The 18,336-nt window shown below is 45.4% G+C and overlaps 1 protein-coding gene across 6 annotated transcripts in view; it reads right to left on the bottom strand.

The window, feature by feature from the left end:
- Window positions 1-18,034, bottom strand: part of TMEM45B (transmembrane protein 45B) — a 43,374-nt gene extending 25,340 nt beyond the window's left edge. For 2 of the 6 annotated variants that reach the window (XR_002831680.1, XM_014464438.2), the window contains exon 1: window positions 17,715-17,802. The gene's annotated coding sequence lies outside the window, so the exon portion shown is untranslated. Of the gene's footprint in view, window positions 1-7,639; window positions 7,852-17,714; window positions 17,803-17,904 lie in introns of those variants that run through there. The other 4 variants (XM_014464440.2, XM_014464441.2, XM_006098871.3 and 1 more) reach the window with 3 other exon arrangements.
- Between the last annotated feature and the right edge of the window lie 302 nt (window positions 18,035-18,336).

Genomic DNA, 18,336 nt, shown 5'->3' with positions numbered 1-18,336 from the left:
ACCGAATAATTTTTGTCCCCATTAGAAATAATGTAAATTGAATTAACCTGTTCCAGACCCCCAGATTATTCCGGTTTTAACCTTTCTTATATACAGTACTGTTTAGTCTATAAACAAACACTTCCTTTATTGTAAATAAATTTTTATTGATTTCAGAGAGGAAGAGAGAGGGAGAGAAATAGAAACATCAATAATGAGAGAGAATCACTGATCGGATGCCTCCTGCACACCCCACACTGGGGATTGAACCCACAACCGGGGCATGTGCCTTGACCAGGAATTGAAACCTGACCTCCTGGTTCCCAGGTCAGTGCTCAACCACTGAGCTTGACAAACAAACACTTCTTAAATGTATGGAACCACCCTCTTCTAGCCTTAGATGCATCACTTTCAGCACTGGATGGGTGCCTATAAAGAAGGAATGTAGCCCTAACCGGTTTGGCTCAGTGGATAGAGTGTCAGCCTGCGGACTGAAAGGTCCCAGGTTCGATTCCGGCCAGGGGCATGTACCTTGGTTGTGGGCACACCCCAGTGGGAGGTGTGCAAGAGGCAGCTGACCGATGTTTCTAACTCTCTATCCCTCTCCCTTCCTCTCTGTAAAAAAAAAAAAAAATCAATAAAATATATTTTTTTTAAAAAAAAGAAGGAATGTAGCACTTCTGCTTTTTGCCTCTGAAATGCTGTCACTAACTGCTTTTTGTTTATCTAAATCAACTACAGTTTTTCTACCTCTTCAGTTGCCTGTGATCATTGTTTCTTTCACATGATTAGCAACATTAGTACTCTTGATATCCTCTTTATTTTAAAATTGTGCTAATTTGTTTATTTTGCCAGCAACAAAAGGCACACGCACACACACGCACACACACACACACACACACACACACACTCATGCACCATTTCCTGAGATGTTAGTGGTAGACTGACTCATACTGGCACATTCTCTCCTTTGGCCTGAAATACGCTTTGTGTCCTGCTGATGTATCGGCATGAAAGGGTTGTCAGGCTGAGAACTGAAGTTAACCGAGACATTTCTTCCATGAACAACTTGGTGGAGAACTGAATTGTGGGAGATGGGAGACATTCGAGAACTGATGTTTGACTGTACTTGGAATCATACAGTATGTAGCCTCTTCAGATTGGTTCCTCTCTTGGTAACATGCATTTAAGTTTCTCCCATGTGGGTTGTTTTTTTTTTTTGATAGCTTATTTACTTTTAGTACTAAATAATATTCTAGCCCTGGCCAGCATGGTTAAGTGGTTAGAGCGTCGGCCCCCAAACTGAAGGGTTTGATTCCGGTCAAGGGCATGTACCTGGATTGCAGGTTCCCTGCCCCTGTTGGGGTGTGTGCAGGAGGCAACCAACTGTGGCTCTCTCACATTGATGTTTTCTCTCTCTCCTCTCTCCTCCTCCTCCTCCCCTTCTACTCTCTCTAAAATCAATGGAAGAAATATCCTCCAGTGAGGATTAATACACACAAAAAAAATATTCTATTGTCTGGACATACCACAATTTATCCATTCACCTACTGAAAGACATCTTAATTGCTTCCAAGAATCCTCAAGTATGAATAAAGCTATTATCAACATCTGTGTGCATGGTTTTGTGTGGACATAAGTTTTTATCTCCTTTAGGTAAACACCGAGCGGTGAGATTACTGGATTATAGGGTAAGAGTATGTTCTGTGGAAACTGCTAATCTGTCTTCCACAGTGGCTGCCCCACTTTCATCCCCACCAGCAGTGTATGAGAGTTCCTGTTGCTCCACATTCTCCCCAGCATGTGGTGTCCGATGCTCCAGCCACTGAGCCAAACGGCTAGGGCTAGAGTAAGTTTTTAATAAATGCCCGTTTCCTCTCTTCTCTGGCATTCTTAAACCTGTTCCCACAATTCATAGGGCAGAAGCCTGGGCATCTATCTGGAGAAGTATACTTAACTGAACTAAGGCTGCTGCCCATTGCTTTTAGTAGCTGAACTCCCCCAAAGGGGTGGGTGTGTGTGTGTGTGTGTGTGTGTGTGTGTGTATGTGTCGCTGTGTGTCGCTGTGTGTGTGTCGCTGTGTGTGTGGCTGTTCTAATCCTGGAGAGTGGGATGTGTATTGGTCAGTAGGGGAGTAGGTCCTGGGGAGAATAGAGCATTTTATTGCAGAGCCTGGTCTTTATACTCCCTGACCCTGTCCTCCCAACAGAAACACTCACTGCTTTCCAGTCTGAGTGTACTTTGGAATACAACCAACCCTGCCTGACTCAGCTTTGGGTTCCAAACAATAACCAGGCAACACCCTCCTTCCTCTGTGAGCTGCTTAGTAATAGGAGGCAGGGGAAGCACAGGTACCGTGTTGGCAGCTCTCGTTGCCCACTGGCCCGTGTGGCGATGGCCTAGTCCTGAACTCCTGGGAAGGTGTCTCCCCACTTCAAGACCTGAGCGACTCTGGAGTTCATCCCTCTCTCCGAATTGACAGCGACTACCATCACTGTTATTTTCTCTGCAGGTGCACCACCAGAATAACAGTGTGAACCTTGTTCTGGCACGAGCTCACGATGCTATTGAGCAAAATTACCATGAACGAGAGCTCATTTACCTCCCAGCTCAGTTTGGTTCCTGTGCAAAGTATGGTCTCATTCCTGCTTTTACTCTTTTTTTCCCAGGGGAGCTTATTAAATGCGAGACTCTATGCTGGGTGCTGAGGAAATAATAACACATATAAGAAATGGTCCCTACACTCAAGTTTATAATCTAGTAGGGAGCTATATACTTGTGAAACAGTGCATGTCATGGGATATGTGGATAGCAGTCCCTGTGGACACAGAAGAATCAACTCATCAGAGACTCTGAGAGGCCTTCACAGAGTTGGGCCCTTGATTGTTTCTTTTAAACTGTCATGAAAATTAGGCAGTCTGATTGGAATCTTTTTTTGTTTGTTTGTTTTTTGTTTGTTAATCCTCACCCAAGAATATTTTATCACTGATTTTTAGAGAGTGTGGAAGGGAGGGGGAGAGACAGAGAGAAACATCGATGTGAGAGAGACACATCGATTGGTTGCCTCCCGCACGTGCCCCAGCCAGGGCCAGGGATCGAGCCTGCAACTGAGGTATGTGCCCTTGACCGGAATCGAACCCAGGACCCTTCAGTCGGCGGGCTGGCGCTTTATCTACTGAGCCAAACTGGCTAGGGCTGGAATCTTAAAGACTGAAGAACAGATCTTGTCAAAATTCACTTCTCAAGATCTGATCAAGAACACCGGCCTCTGAGTTAGAAGACCTGGGTTCTAGTCCAAGTTCTGCTATGAGCTCATTCTGTGACCTTGAGCAAGATATGTAATCTCTCAGGATCATAATGTCCTTGTTTCTTAAAGGGGTAGTTTGGAAGAGGTAATCTCCATGGTATTTCCTGGTCCTAAAATACCTTTCTTCCTTTGTTCCTAACATATTACACAAATGAATGAAATGAAAAAGGAAAAGAAATTAGAAATTAGAGCAAGTTTAGTCATGGCGGGGGAAGAATGAAACTAAGGTTATGGATTCTACCAACAAAGAAGCAGTCACCAGCGGTCACTTCAGCATGCATTAGACCAGTGGTGCATCTCTGAACTTGAAAGGTTGTTTCATATTTTTAGAAAATATATATTTTTATTGATTTCAGAGAGGAAGGGAGAGGGAAATTTACATTATGATTCATAACAGTAGCAACATTACAGTTATGAAGTAGCAACGAAAATAATTTTGTGGTTGGGTCACAACATGAGGAACTGTATTTAAAGGGCCAGAAGGTTGAGAACCACTGCATTAGACTGAAGGGGGCATCTCTGAACTTGAAAGGTTGGCTCATATTTTTAGAAAATATATATTTTTATTGATTTCAGAGAGGAGAGAGAGATAGAAACATCAATGATGAGAGAGAATTATTGATCGGCTGCTTCCTGTATGCTCTCTACTGGGGATTGAGCCTACAACCCCGGGCATGTGCCTGACTGGGAATCGAACCATGACCTCCTGGTTCATAGGTTGACACTCAACCATTGACCCACACCGGCCAGGCAAGGTTAGCTTATTTTTTAAGCAAAAGGGGGAAAAGTTTAGTATATTTTTCCTATTTTCTCTATCAGGGAACTTGTTCAGCACTTACATCAGTGAACAAGGTGGATGCTGGGCCTTCTACTCCACTCAACAGCCCTTGTCACATGCAAGCTCCTTCCATTTCCCATAGACTAGTTTTTGAAAACTCATCACTTCCCTAAAAAACTGCGTTGACTTCATACTGTTTCATTCCATGGAAATCTTTAAAACATCATCTTCGTAGACCTCTCTTGTTCTTGACACTACTTTGTGGTCGACAGGGTCAACTAGTCACTTATCTTTGAAATGATCTACTCCTTTGGGCTTTCATGACACTATTCTCTCCTGGTTCTCTTCATCTTCCATAATCTTTTCCCTCCCCTTTAAGGAGTCCTCTTCTTTTGTCTGTCTCTTAAACATGAGCCGTCACTGGTCCACTCTTCTTTTGTATGTCTTTGTCTTGTAAGAATTCATACACACCCATGGCTCTATTAACAGTTGCATGCTGATGACTCCCATGACTATCTCTAGCCCTGAGCTCTTCCCTAAGTTTCAGACTCCTGAATCTAACCTGCCGAACAGACAGGCACACACATAAACACAGATACTTCTCAGTCACCTCACGTGTTCCAAACTGAACTCATCTTCCTTCCCCACCAAACTGGCTTTTCTGTATCCCAAACTTGGGCAATGGCTTAATATCCAGTCACTCTTAAAGCCAGAATCCTGGGGGTCATCCTAGGCTCCTCTTTGTCCCTCACTCTGCCCTGCAGGGTCCCTGGTCCCCAAGAGACTAAAAAAAACCCTGCTTATTTAGTTCCTCCACATTTTCTGGTGTGTTCTGTCTTTCCTTTCTGTTCCTACAATTATTTCACTTAGGTTCATAGTATCTTTTGCTTGGACTACTGCAATGCTTCTAAGTCCTGTTGCCCATCAATCTTTCCACTTCTTCAACCACAGTCATCTACCTACAATGTAAGTCTGACTATACCACCATAGAAGTGAAAATATTTCATTGATTGCCCTGGCTGCTGTGGTTGGAGCAATGATCTGTACACCAAAGGCGAGGGTTTGTTTCTGGTCAGGGCACATACCCAGGTTGCAGGTTTGATCTCTGGTCGGGGTGCATGTGGGCGGCAACTGATTGATGTTTCTCATCAATCTTTCTCTCTCTAAAATCAATACAAAATTTAAAAAATATTTCATGGACTAATCACCACATGGATGTAGCCCACTCCCCTTTGCATTTCATATATAGTAGTCTCTCCATATCTGCAGGGAATACATTCCAAGATACTTGAAACCATGGCTAGTACCCAAACATTTATATATTTTTTTCCTATCCTATAATAAAATTTATAAATTAGGCATAGTAAGAGACGAACAACAACATTAGAGTAAATCTAAAAATATACTGTAATAAATAATGTCAATGCGGTCCCTCTTAAAATATCCTCTTGTACTCTACTACTCGCCTCTTCACTTAAAGGAAGCACTTCCTGGCTTCTCTTTGGCATGTCCAAATAGCCAGCATCACTACTCTTACACTTTGGGGCCACAAGTAAGTAAAATAAGGGTGACAGGAACACAAGCATCGGGGTATGAGACAATCAATCTGGTAATTGAGGTAGATGCTCTAAGTGACTAACAAGTGGGAAAAGTGGAGATGTTGGACAAAGGCATGATTCACAGCCAGGGCAGAAAGGAATGGAATGGCATGAGATTTCATCACACAACTCAGCATAGCGTGCAACTTAAAATTTAGGAATTGTTTCTTTCTGGAATTTTCCATTTAATATTTTCGGGCCGTGGTTGACTGCAAGTAACTAAAACCAGGGAAAGTGAAACGGTGGCTAAAAGGATCTACTGGTCCCAGGACTCGGTTCTTTGCCCGTCTCTCCATCCCATCTCCCATTTTCCCCAACACAAACCTTCAGGGTACACTTGGCTCCTGCTAGTCTCCCCACCTAGTATGTCCTTTGCGGTTTTCTTCACCTGACTTACCTTTGCTCAGTTTTCAATACGTGGGCCCTATTTCCTTTAGAAAGTCCTCTGTGAACTCCAGGTTGGGTTATGTGTGCCACCTCTGTGCTACCAAAGCACCTTATACCTATCTTGATTTGTATCATTTACTTGTCACGTTAAAATTACACACTTACATGTCTTACTCACTAGACTAGTGGCTCCTCAAAAGCAGACCTTATCTGCTTCATCTTCAACTTCCCAAGGCTGAGCACCAAGCCGGACAGATAATAACAGTTCTGGATCTGAAATGAACTGATGCAGCTTTGCCTTAACCCTAAATCACGAGGAAACTATCATCTAAATCCAGTCATTAGTAAGGTTGCTGGGACCAGTACTTTCTCATATAATTTTTAGAGCTAGATGCGTCCTTAAAAGTATCATCTAGTACTGCACCTCTTGGCAATAGGTAAGCAAAGGAAACTCTGAAATCACAGGACCAATATGGTACGTCATCCTGGAGTATCAATGTCACCTAAAGATTTTGGGGAGTGTGACTTTCATGGTAAAACAGACAGAGGTGGATTTTAGAGTAGCATGCACATTCAGGCATGAAGAACGACTTCAGCTTATTCTAGGCCAGTGATGGCGCACCTCTGACACGCGTGTCAGAGGTGACACGCGAACTCATTTTTTTGGTTGATTTTTCTTTGTTAAATGGCATTTAAATATATAAAATAAATATCAAAAATATGTCTTTGTTTTACTATGGTTGCAAATATCAAAAAATTTCTATATGTGACACGGCACCAGAGTTAAGTTAGGGTTTTTCAAAATGCTGACACACCGAGCTCAAAAGGTTGGCCATCACTGTCTTGTCCTCAGCCAAGCCTCCATGTCGTGGGGGGACACATTCGACGGTGAGTGGTAGGGTCTGAGAAACACGAATGGACAGATCCTTGTTCTACACTGTAGTTTAGTTCTTGTCTAGAGCCTTTCATATAAAAATAAATAGCACCCGCGAGACTAAAGCACAGAAACAACCTCAAAAGCAGCCAGAAGAGAGAGGTTTTTCATCCTGGGCTTGGGTTGGGCAGCAGGTCTTCTGAAATAGCACATCACTGTGTTTTATTATTACAGAATAGTCCAGATGTTAGATAAAGGTAGGGGAGAGGACGCAGGAAAACAACATTAAAACAGAGCAAAGAGAAGGCTTGGGTTAAAGTGGGGGCCAGAGTGGGAGGAGAGGAAGGGCTGTAGAGGTGAGATGTGGAGCATGAAGAAAAAAAATCCCAAATAGGACTGTGGTTAAAGATGGCACTATCTGCAGCGTTTTTGGTGATAACCTAAACAGGGGTCCTCAAACTACGGTCCGCGGGCCACATGCAAATACAAATATTGTATTTGTTCCCGTTTTGTTTTTTTTACTTCAAAATAAGATATGTGCAGTGTGCATAGGAATTTGTTCATAGTTTTTTTTTTTTAAACTATAGTCCGGCCCTCCAACGGTCTGAGGGACAGTGAACTGGCCCCCTGTTTAAAAAGTTTGAGGACCCCTGACCTCAGACATTATTACATCTTTAGTAAAATGACATGGGGAGTTTCACCCCTGGAAGTTCTACCTGGAGTCCTGGTAGTTTGACAATTTCCTGGTCTGTTATCTTCCAGCAGTTCCATCTATCAACTCTGAGGATGAGGTAGCACCAGCCAAGGGGAAGTGACATAAAAAGATGCAGAAGAGCCCGGCCAGTGTGGCTCAGTGGTCGAGCGTTGACCTATGAACCAGGAGGTCACAGTTTGATTCCAGGTCAGGGCACATGCCCGGGTTGTGGGCTCGATCCCCAGTGTGGGGGGTGCAGGAGGCAGCCGATCCATGATTCTCTCTCATCATTGATGTTTCTATTTTTCTCTCCCTCTCCTTTTCACTCTGAAATCAATAAAAACATCGTTTTAGAAAAAGGTGCAGGAGAAACAGAGGAAACAGCAAGGGGACAAGTAGGAAGGGCGCATTTACAAAGGGTAATGAAGTCAAGCCACATTAATCCGGAGCGTATTATGCATCAGGCACTGTTCTAGGATCGGTGATGGGGGAACAGGGAGAGCAAGACTGAACCCCAGCCTTCGAGGAGTTTGCAAGTTTTCTTTGAAGGTGCCTGAGCAGGAGAAGCCCACAGTGGAAACCCCAGTATCTAATGCAGAGGCTTTCCAATGAAGAGGTCTTGGAAAGCGAGACCAGGAGTCATGCCTGTAACACGGTACCCGGGGTCTCCATGTGACCTAAAGCTTCCCCAGCCGAGAGCGATGAATCGGCCTCACGCTTTGACTCTCACGTCAGGCTTTACAAGGCGGAAAGGCATGGATTCCGAGAGTGACCTTCAGGGACAGAAATTCTCTCCCAGATCCTATAACCAAGAAATTCTCCAGAGGTTCTAGGACGATCTTTCCCCCGTAAAGCCTCCTAAAGAAAGATTACCAGGCGAATTATGCTTTTCCATCTCAACAAAATCTTCTCCGAAACAGCCTGTTAGGACAAATACTGGCATGAGATAGAGCAGTGATGGCGAACCTTTTGAGCTCGGCGTGTCAGCATTTTGAAAAACCCTAACTTAACTCTGGTGCCGTGTCACATATAGAAATTTTTTGATATTTGCAACCAGAGTAAAACAAAGATTTATATTTTTGATATGTATTTTATATATTTAAATGCCACTTAACAAAGAAAAATCAACCAAAAAAATGAGTTCATAGGTTCGCCATCACTGAGATAGAGCTTCTTCCAAGCCCCTGATTTATTCTGGGTCCCTAGGTATTTCATTCTGGGTGGGGAATGCATGTTTTGGAAATGCTTACTCCAAAACAATTATTTGTACATATGTACATTGCCTTAGAATCTCTTTTTATTTTTTAAAGCTTTTAAAAAATATATTTTTTTATTGATTTCAGAGAGAAAGGGAGAGAGATAGATAGAAACATCAATGATGACATAGAATCATTGATTGGCTGCCTCCTGCACGCCCCCTACTGGGGCGGGGTGATCTAGCCCACAACCCAGGCATGGGCCCTTGGCCAGAACAGAACCTGGGACCCTTTAGTCTGCAGGTGGATGCTCTATCCACTGAACCAAACGAGCTAGGGCACTTTTTATTTTTTTTAATAGGAAAGAACTCAGTCTTCATGGAAGCCTCTGATGGTCTCTGTGACAGACAGGGACGTGGAGGGACACACAGGTGACAGAAGCACCAGGTACTCTAACGTGGGTGGAGTCCAGAACGGAAGTCTGATTTTGAACCCTAGACCACCACTTAGCTTCCATAGAACAAGAATCTCTACTGTTAAAGAAATTACATAATAAATAAATCCAAGTTATTAGTGGCCTTTTCTCAAACAGCTAGAGATAGGGCCTTTTTAAAATTCTTTATTGATTAAAGGGCCTTTCTTTTTAAAAAATATATATTTGTATTGATTTTAGAGAGGAAGGGAGGGGGAGAGAGAGATAAAAACATCAATGATGAGAGAGAATCATTGATTGGCTGCCGCCTGCATGCTCCACAGTGGGGATCGAGCCTACAACTTGGGCATATGCCCTGACTGGGAACTGAACCATGACCTTCTGGTTCATAGGTCAATGCTCAACCACTGAGCCACACTGGCCGGGCTAGAGATAGGGCCTCTTTAATGAGAAACTGCTTATACTAGAAAACTGGAGACATAACAATAAGCCAGCAAAAAACTGTGCTCTGTCTGATCACCCTGCAATGAAGCTTGCCACTCTACAAACACCCCAAGACTGCATTTTAGTATGCCATTCTTGTTTTTAGTACACCATCCTTAAACTTGGACATCCTTAAGCTCCCCACATAAAAGGCAGAACCAAAAATAACAGAGAGACTTTGAAAATAAACAGACGCTGTAGGCAGCTGATGGAAACTTAAAAGTGTAGAAAAAATACCAGGTTAATATTCTCAGAGAAATCTGAGAAGAAATTGTATCCGTGAAATAAAAACAGGATGCCATAAAACAAAACATGTAGAAGGCTCCGTACCCAAATTAAAGCCCTTGGGAATTACACATATCATGGTAGAAGTAGAAAAATTTCATAGGAGGGCTTGGGAGATTTATTAGAACGAAAAGACAGGAGACAGCTTTGAACATGGGGAAAGATAAGCAACTCAGAGGGCGGATCCAAGAGACCCAACATCTAAGTAATTAATGTTTCAGAAAAACAGGCCAGAGGAAATGATATAACAAGAAAACCACCCAGAACTGCAGGATATGATTTTTAGATGGAAAAGAACTTGAAAGTACCTGAACAATGACTGAAACAAACAAACAAACAAACAAACAAACAAACAAACAAACACATCCTATCAGTAATTAATGACGTGGTGAAATATCAGAACAGGAGGAATATATATAGAAAAGAAAACTCTACAAACTCCCAGAGATTAAAACAAAATCCAAGGGACCAGAAGTCAGAATGGCATCACCTCAACAGCACTCCAAGGAGGCAGGAGAAAATGGAACAGTGATTTCAAAACTGAGAGGAAGCTATTTCCAGTTAATACCCTCTATCCAGCCACCATCCGCCAAGAACGAAGGAAGAAAACGGACATCTTAAATGCGTAACGTCTCAAAAAGCAGCCATGTCCTGTGGGGCCTGACTTCTATATAATTTGGGGAGCACTCTTTACGAAAAAAAAAATTCATAAAATTGCAAATAACAAAATTGGGGGTGAAAGTGAATATTTATTCAGATTGAGAAAAGAAATCACAAGAAATCGGAGCCATGGAGGTTCAGGACTCTTTTAAGATCTCTTTAGGAAATTTACCAAAAATGCTTCTTTTAGAAAAAAAATTTTTTATTGATTGAAGAAGGGAGAGAGATAGAGAGCGATAGAAACATCAATGATGAGAGACAATCATTGATTGGCTGCCTCCTACACACCCCACACTGGGGATCAAGCCTGCAACCCAGGCATGTGTCCTGACCGGGAATCGAACCGTGACCTCCTGCTTCATAGTTTGATGCTCAACCACTGAGCCACACCGGCTGGGCCCAAATGCTTCTTGGTGGCAACCTGGCTTTTCCTCCCCACCCAACACCTGGCAGCAGCTGTCAACCCTCCCAGGGGCCTATGAGCTTTGTAAGCTGCCGGATAACCCTGCTCTGTCTCTATGTGCCTTTTCTCGGGAAGCTGTGCTCCAGCAAAACCAAGGAGTGAGAAGGCATGGAATCCAAGGAACAGGAATCCAGGCATTCCCAGGCTGGCAGCGAGGGAGCTCCCAGTATCCCAGGGGCTCTGAGAACAGCCAGTCCCAGAGGGTGGGGGCTAAGCTGGGAAGTTTCCAAGAGAGAGAGAAAATCAAAGTGGCTACTTGATGCTCAACCACTGAGCCGCACCGGTAAAATTCTTCTGAGGGGAATTTTACCATCCTGTCAACGTTTGAACAAGAATTGGTAATGAAAACTCAAAAAAAAACTAAGCAAATTGAAGAAGGTGAAGCAATGACTAACTCCAGGGGATGGAAAAAGGTTGACCAGGAAAGAAGTGTAAAAATCATGATTTATTGCCCTGACTGGTGTGGCTCAGTTGGTCGATTACCAATTCCTGGTCAGGGCAGACCCCAGGTAGGACCTGCAAAGAAGGAGGGAATCAGTGTTGTGTTCTCACATGGATGTTTCTCTCTTCTCCCTCCTCTCTCTCTCAAAATCAATAAACTATTCTTTAAAAAAACATGGTTTATCATAAGGCACAGTTGTGAATAATATCTGCATAGTCATAATAATGTAAACACTGCTGTATTCAATGGAATACTACGCTGCGGTAAAAAAGGGAGTTCTTACCATTTGCAACAGCATGGATGGAACTGGAAAGCATTATGCTAAGTGAAATAAACCAGTCAGAGAAAGATAAATATCACATGATCTCACTCATTAGTGGACTATAATGAACAACATAAACTGATGAACAAAAACAGATCCAGAGACAGAGAAACATCGATCAGACCGTCAAACCTCAGAGGGAAGGTAGGGGAAGGTGGGGGTAAGGGGGAGAGATCAACCAAAGGACTTATATGCATGCATATAGGCCTAATCAATTGACACAGACAACAGGGGGTTGAGGGCATGAGTGGGGGTGGGGTGGGGGGGGTAATGTGGGGATAAGGACACATATCTAATAACTTAATAAAGAAATGAAAAAATAAACATTGCTGTATTAAACATAAGCAGAATATATTGGGATCTTGCAAGAAACAGAGGTCAATATGAGCTAGAATAAAGGAAGCCGAATCCTCATCCTCCAAGGTAGGAAGTTCACAGATAGTATCTAGACCTGGAAAAAGAAAAATTAATAGCCAGTAGCATGCTATTTGGCAATATGGTGGTAAATATTAGAAAAAAAAAAATAGCCCAAAGCATTACAAGTAGTCGCCTATAGGGGGCAGCTCAGTATAGGCTCCATAAAGACCTTAGAACTATACATTTACTTATGTTGACCAAAATATAAAATTTAAAAAAGTGAAGTAATGAAACAGGAATTTTAGGGGAATACAGGCAGGCTTAGGGAATTTTTAGAATTGGGGTCCATGGGAAAACACAGGGCTAGGGATTGGGAGAAGGTACATCTCCATAACACAAGCCAGGTGCAGTTACATTTCCATAAGACAAGGGAGGAGCAACAGGTACATCTCCATAACACAAGGAAGCCAGGTGCAGGGAGCAGCAACAGTTGCATTTACATAAGACAAGGGAGCTGGAAGTAGCCAAAAAGGTCTATATTTACAAAATGAAGAAGGAAGAAAGCCAGAAAGAAAAGAACAATGAGGGAGAAGGGCATCACATGTTCCATGTGATGTTTGACCTTTGAGTTCAGGAGTTACTATAGTAACCAGTCTAAGGGAATAGTGACCCATCAGGGGATATCAAGGCACCAGGATCTGCAGCCTTTATAAGCCCTAGGGAAAAAGAACTCAGTGGGACCCCTTTCCCCCTCCCCATGTGGGAGTCTGTACTTGTTCTTCAATAAATCTCCACCTTTGCTATACTACTCTCTGTCCGTGGATTCATTCTTCAACTTTGGCGGACAAAGAATCCGGATTCCAGTCCAAAAATTCCGTTTCAGTCATATCCTCAAGAGGAGTGATGCAGAAAGCTGTTGGAAACACAATGAGGTGTCCCTGCTAAAGCCCCCCCAATCCAATGCTTTTGAAGTTGTGCTCTGGCAAACACTTGCATTTCAATTACCCAGAGGGCTGTTTATTATTCAGATTTACAGGCCTGTCCCGGACTTAAGTAACCAGCATGTCCTGGAATGAGCTTCAGACTCTATAAGTTAAAAAAGTTCCTCCAGACCCACTACGTATCTATTGCTTGTTAGTAAACCAAAGAACAAAATAAAGAAACAACCCAACAACCGATGTAGAAGACAAGAGTCAATGACTCAGAAAACATACGCGGGCAAACTCCGGTAACTGCCTACCCAATCAGCAGCCTTTCTCCCCTCTTCCTTATTAACAGAGCCCCTATTTTGTTGCGTTGGCAGTATGTCTGACAAAGCACTAAATCCTCTCAGGCTCTCAGGAGTGGCGATGGGACACCGTCCTTATGTGAACGAGATGGAGGAAGTTGACTGGGTGGGGCTTTCAGGAAAGATCTTGTTTTATTTAAAAAAAAAAAAAAACAAGGACAGACTCAGCTGGTACCTGCCTTCTGCCCTCTAGATGACACGGAAGAGGTGCCTGCCCTTCAGTGAGGACGAAAGCTGCCTGCCAAGGACAGTGGTGCAGGAAGGCAGAGAAGCTGCCCAGCCCAGACTTCTCAGCTCCAGACACCTAGTTGTTTGCGGAAAAACAATCTCCTTACTTAAGTCACTGGATTAGGGAGATCTGTGACAGTAGCTGAATGACATCTCACAGGTATTCAAATGTTTATTTGATAGTTGTTTTTTTTATCATTTGAGGACTTTAATACACAAAGAATTGCAAACAAGAACATTCAACACCCAGAATTCATAACGAACATTTCTTTATATTTGTTTCTAGATTTTTTTAATTGAATGCGATCATTATTATCTATTAGGAATAGTACAGATAGGACTAAACTCACCTTTTCCCAACACCTAAATTCCTGTTATTCCTCTAACCCAAGAAGCAACTATTTGCTAGCGATTGAGCGTGTTTCATTGAGTGCCTACTACAGGCACTGTGCTGGGAATAACACACGGGCCAGACCAGGGGTCCTCAAACTTTTTAAACAGGGGGCCAGTTCACTGTCCCTCAGACCGTTGGAGGGCCGGACTATAGTTTAAAAAAAAAACTATGAACAAATTCCTATGCACACTGCACCTATCTTATTTTGAAGTAAAAAAACAAAACGGGAACAAATACAATATTTGTATTGCATGTGGCCCCTGGGCCGTAGTTTGAGGACCCCCTGGGCCAGACAAATAAAGCTCTTCCCTTCATGGAACATGGGATACAGCAAGAGCAGAATAATCTACAGAAGTTTGAGGCCCGGATTCAGGGAAGCTATAGTTTGCTGTCACAGACTACTCCCCTTCCCCCCAAAGCAATGGAGTCAATCAAACTAAACCAGCTGACTTATGTACCTAGGGAATCCTCAAGGGACCCCATGCCAGAAAGAACAGGAGTCTGAACACCAGGAGACCTAGGTTTGAGCTATAATTCTTCAGCAAAGTAGATTTGGGGAAGCAACATGACATACTTGCTCAATTTTTCCTGAATCCACCTTTCCCCCCACCCCCTTTGGAAAACAAGAACATTGAGCTTGATCATCTTGAAGGCTACCTCAGCTCTAAAATACATTGTGATGACATTGACAAAATGATGGGCATGACATATACCAAACGAGAATGTCTCTAAATTTATAGTCTAAGAATTCGAGTCAGAGAATATATTAAATACATGTTCAGGAAAGACAAATCACAACTCCTCACCCCACAAACACACACACACACACACACACCACCCTGGACGGGCTGTGATATTTGGGAGAGCTCTGCTTGGCATCCTAGCTGCCACCTATCAGATGGATAAGCCCAGGCCAGATTCTCAGTATCTCGAAGTTTCAGTGTCCTTATTTATGAAATCGGCTACTCCTCTGCCCTCACAGTGCTGCTTGTGGAAACCACCTTGTTTTCTGTAAAGCCCCCTTGTGATGTGATACCCACAAGGCACTGAAAATGGCTTATACAGTGGGGCCTTGACTTACGAGTGCCCCGACTAACGAGTTTTTTTGAGATACGAGCAGTCTCTCGGCAGATTTTTTACTTTGAGTTGCAAGCTCAAAAAAAATTCGGGTTACGAGCCAGCTTCAGATACCCCACCGCTAGTTGGCGCAGCGAACGTCAGTGATTTGACATACAAGTAATTTGAGTTATGAGCTCCGTCACAGAACGAATTAAACTCGTAAGTCAAGGCCCCACTGTAATATCTAAATCCTGCCAGGGAAACACGCGTGTGCGCTTTGATAGCTTCAGTTTAATCCGTCATCACCCCAGGCTGACGGATCTTTTGAGTGTCCTTCTCCCTGGCGACTCATTCTATTTTCACACAAGAGGACAGACACGAGAAGCAAAAACAGCTACAACGCAAATCGCCTACTTGCTTGAGCCCCAGTGACGGTGTGGGGGAGAGGGTGGGTGGCTAGAAGGAAAGCTCAGTTCAAACACAGTGTGGGGATTCCCGACCCGTGGCCCCCGATGGCTCACACGCAGCATCGCATGGTGCTGTGAATAATCTGGTTTTTGTTTTATGAACCGTCTATAGAAAAAAACCATCGATACGAACTCTGTCTCCATATGCAGTCATTAGCTGATGACAGAGGAGTGACTTTAGTTCTCTTACCCGCAATTATACAAAGTTTCACAATAGCAGGAACTTTGGCTATGGGAGTGGCCCCACGTCGGGTAAGACTGCCCTTATCCACATCAACCAGCAGAGATGTTTGAGGACAAGCGATAACGCTTCCTAGGAACACCTGTACTTTGACCAATTAAGAGCAGCAGCCGAGGTTAACCCAAAGGTGGCGGGGAGAAAAGAAAGCAGGTCTTTCTCCCCAGCCCTTGCCAAATCCCAACGATCTCCAAGTGCTATTTGCTGAGATTAGGCAAGAGACACAACCAAGGACACACGGTGGGTGTGTGTGGGGGGGGGGCAGGGGGAACGCCAAATAGAATAACGTGCAGAACGTGAGATCAACAGCTTCTCCGTGGCCACCACAGCCCACGGCCACCAGGTGGGCGAGAAGGAGCCCACGGGATAGAAGGATGAATGCACCCAGGAGCCAAGTCACCGGCGGTGCTGTGTCCACCTCGAACAGAAGTCAGAGGAGATCCAAGCTCCTTAATAAAGGAGATTGTATGCCTGGCTCCCCAGATACCCAAACAAATAACGCACAAGCAGAAACCACGCCTCACCACGCCTCTGGGAGGCGCTCTTCCCGGGAAACCAAGGGGCCACACTGGAGAAATCCCACCTAAAATTCCACCTGCCCATCATCACCAAGCCCGCAACGCGGGGTCATGGAAAACGCCCTTCTTCGGAAGCGCCGGCCTCATTATCTCTGTATCAGGATTTGTTTCTTCTGAACACGAAGCCACACTCCCTCCCAGAGTGAATGTAAAAGTACAGGGACAGTTCCTCAACCACTTTATGAGCCAGGCGGAGTGTTGGGTGGGGCAGTGGGGCAAAGGGACAGGGAAGAGGGGGGCCATGGTAGAAACTGGGGGGCAGGTGGGAGAGAATGGGGAGGAAATGCTCGCTTCTGGGACTTTTCCAAGAGGCGCCTGGCTAACTTTCCATAAAGCCACAGGTTTCCTTACTGAAACACAAATGTTTCCTGCATTTGGGCGGGTCCTATCTCCTCTAGACCCAGGCAGGGTCACCCAAACCTGTTTCTAGGTCCCGTAAACCTCTCCACCCAGCGCGAATGGCACCCCTGGCTCCTGGATCTGTTTCTACCCACCTGGCTACTAGCGGAAGCGGAATAAAGGCTTCGGAGACGTTATCAATCAATTAATCAATCAATCGACCAACCAATCAGTCAATCTCCTCTGATTAGATTCCTGGATTCAGGGCAGGACCTGGGTGGTGGGTCTGTGGACGGGCGCCCCAAGAAGTGACAGTGGGACTGCTCAGCCCACCGTCCCGTCGAGCCACGAAAGCAGCTCTGGCCTCTGCGCCAGGCACCAGTCGCCCTGGCGTCTCTAACCCGCCGGGTGGGGGTTGTGGGGCGGCGATGGACGGCAGGGGCTTCGCACTTCCCAGCTCCTCTCCCGCGCAACGCGGGCAACCCAGCAAATTCATCCCAGCGCCGCAGGCCACGGCAGAGGGGCGCTGGGGTGGGGGAAGCGTCCCAACCGTGAGCCTTCCAGCTTTTCCCACCTCGGCAACGTCCGAGGCCGCTCCCCATCGAGCCCCCACCGCGTCCGAGCCCCCTCCCCTCCAAAACCCCTCCCCGTCCGAGCCCCCGCCCCGTCCGAGCACCTAGGCATCCCAGCCCTCTCCCCGTCCGAGCCCCCTCCCTTCCGAGCCCCTTCTCCGTCTGAGCGCCCTCTGCGTCCGAGCCCTCTCCCCGTCCGAGCCCCCTCCCCTCCAAACTCCTCCCCGTCCGAGCCCCCTTTCCCATCGGAGTCCCCTCCCGTCCGAGCCCCCTGCCCACAGCGGGCCTCTCACCTGAGCTGAGTGCCCGAGCGACCGGCTGGCGCGCTGCCGCCGAGGAGCAGGTGCGAGCCCCTCCCGCCGGCGCCGGGCTCTATGTAGCCCGCACTCCCCGCCCCCGACCGCCCGCCCCTCCCCGCCCCGGTTCACGTGCCGGTCCTTCCTTCTCCAGGTCCTCACTTTCCTCCCCGCCCCTGACCTCTACCTGACGTGTTCCCCGCCCCGACACTCCTCAGAGGTGCGCTCCGCAGGGTCCGGTCCATGGGCAGCGCTGCGAGCAACTGTGACCTCCTGGGATGCAAAGCAATGACTGAGCCTGGGAGGCGGCGGCCGGGCCTGGGCGAGAGGCTGTGCCCAGGAGAATGTGTCATATCCTGGACCAAGCCAGCGCGGTAGTTTCAGCTGGGTGCAGCCACACCAAGCTTCCTCCCTTCCCCTTCCTTCCTTCCTTCCTTCCTTCCTTCCTTCTTCCTTCCTTCCTTCCTTCCTTCCTTCCTTTCCTTCCTTCCTTCCCTTCCTCCCTTCGATCGATCTGTTGGGGGGGGGTCGATCGGGTAGGGTGGGTCCCCTCTCTACCTAACCTCCTTTTTTTTTTTTTTTATTTTTTTTTTTTTTTTTTTTATTTAAATTTTTTGGT

Source organism: Myotis lucifugus, unplaced genomic scaffold (genome assembly GCF_000147115.1).
Source record: "Myotis lucifugus unplaced genomic scaffold, Myoluc2.0 scaffold_250, whole genome shotgun sequence".
NCBI classification, from domain to species: Eukaryota; Metazoa; Chordata; class Mammalia; order Chiroptera; family Vespertilionidae; genus Myotis; species Myotis lucifugus.
Note: the sequence above shows the minus strand (reverse complement) of the source record. Positions and strands in the feature narration are given on the sequence as shown.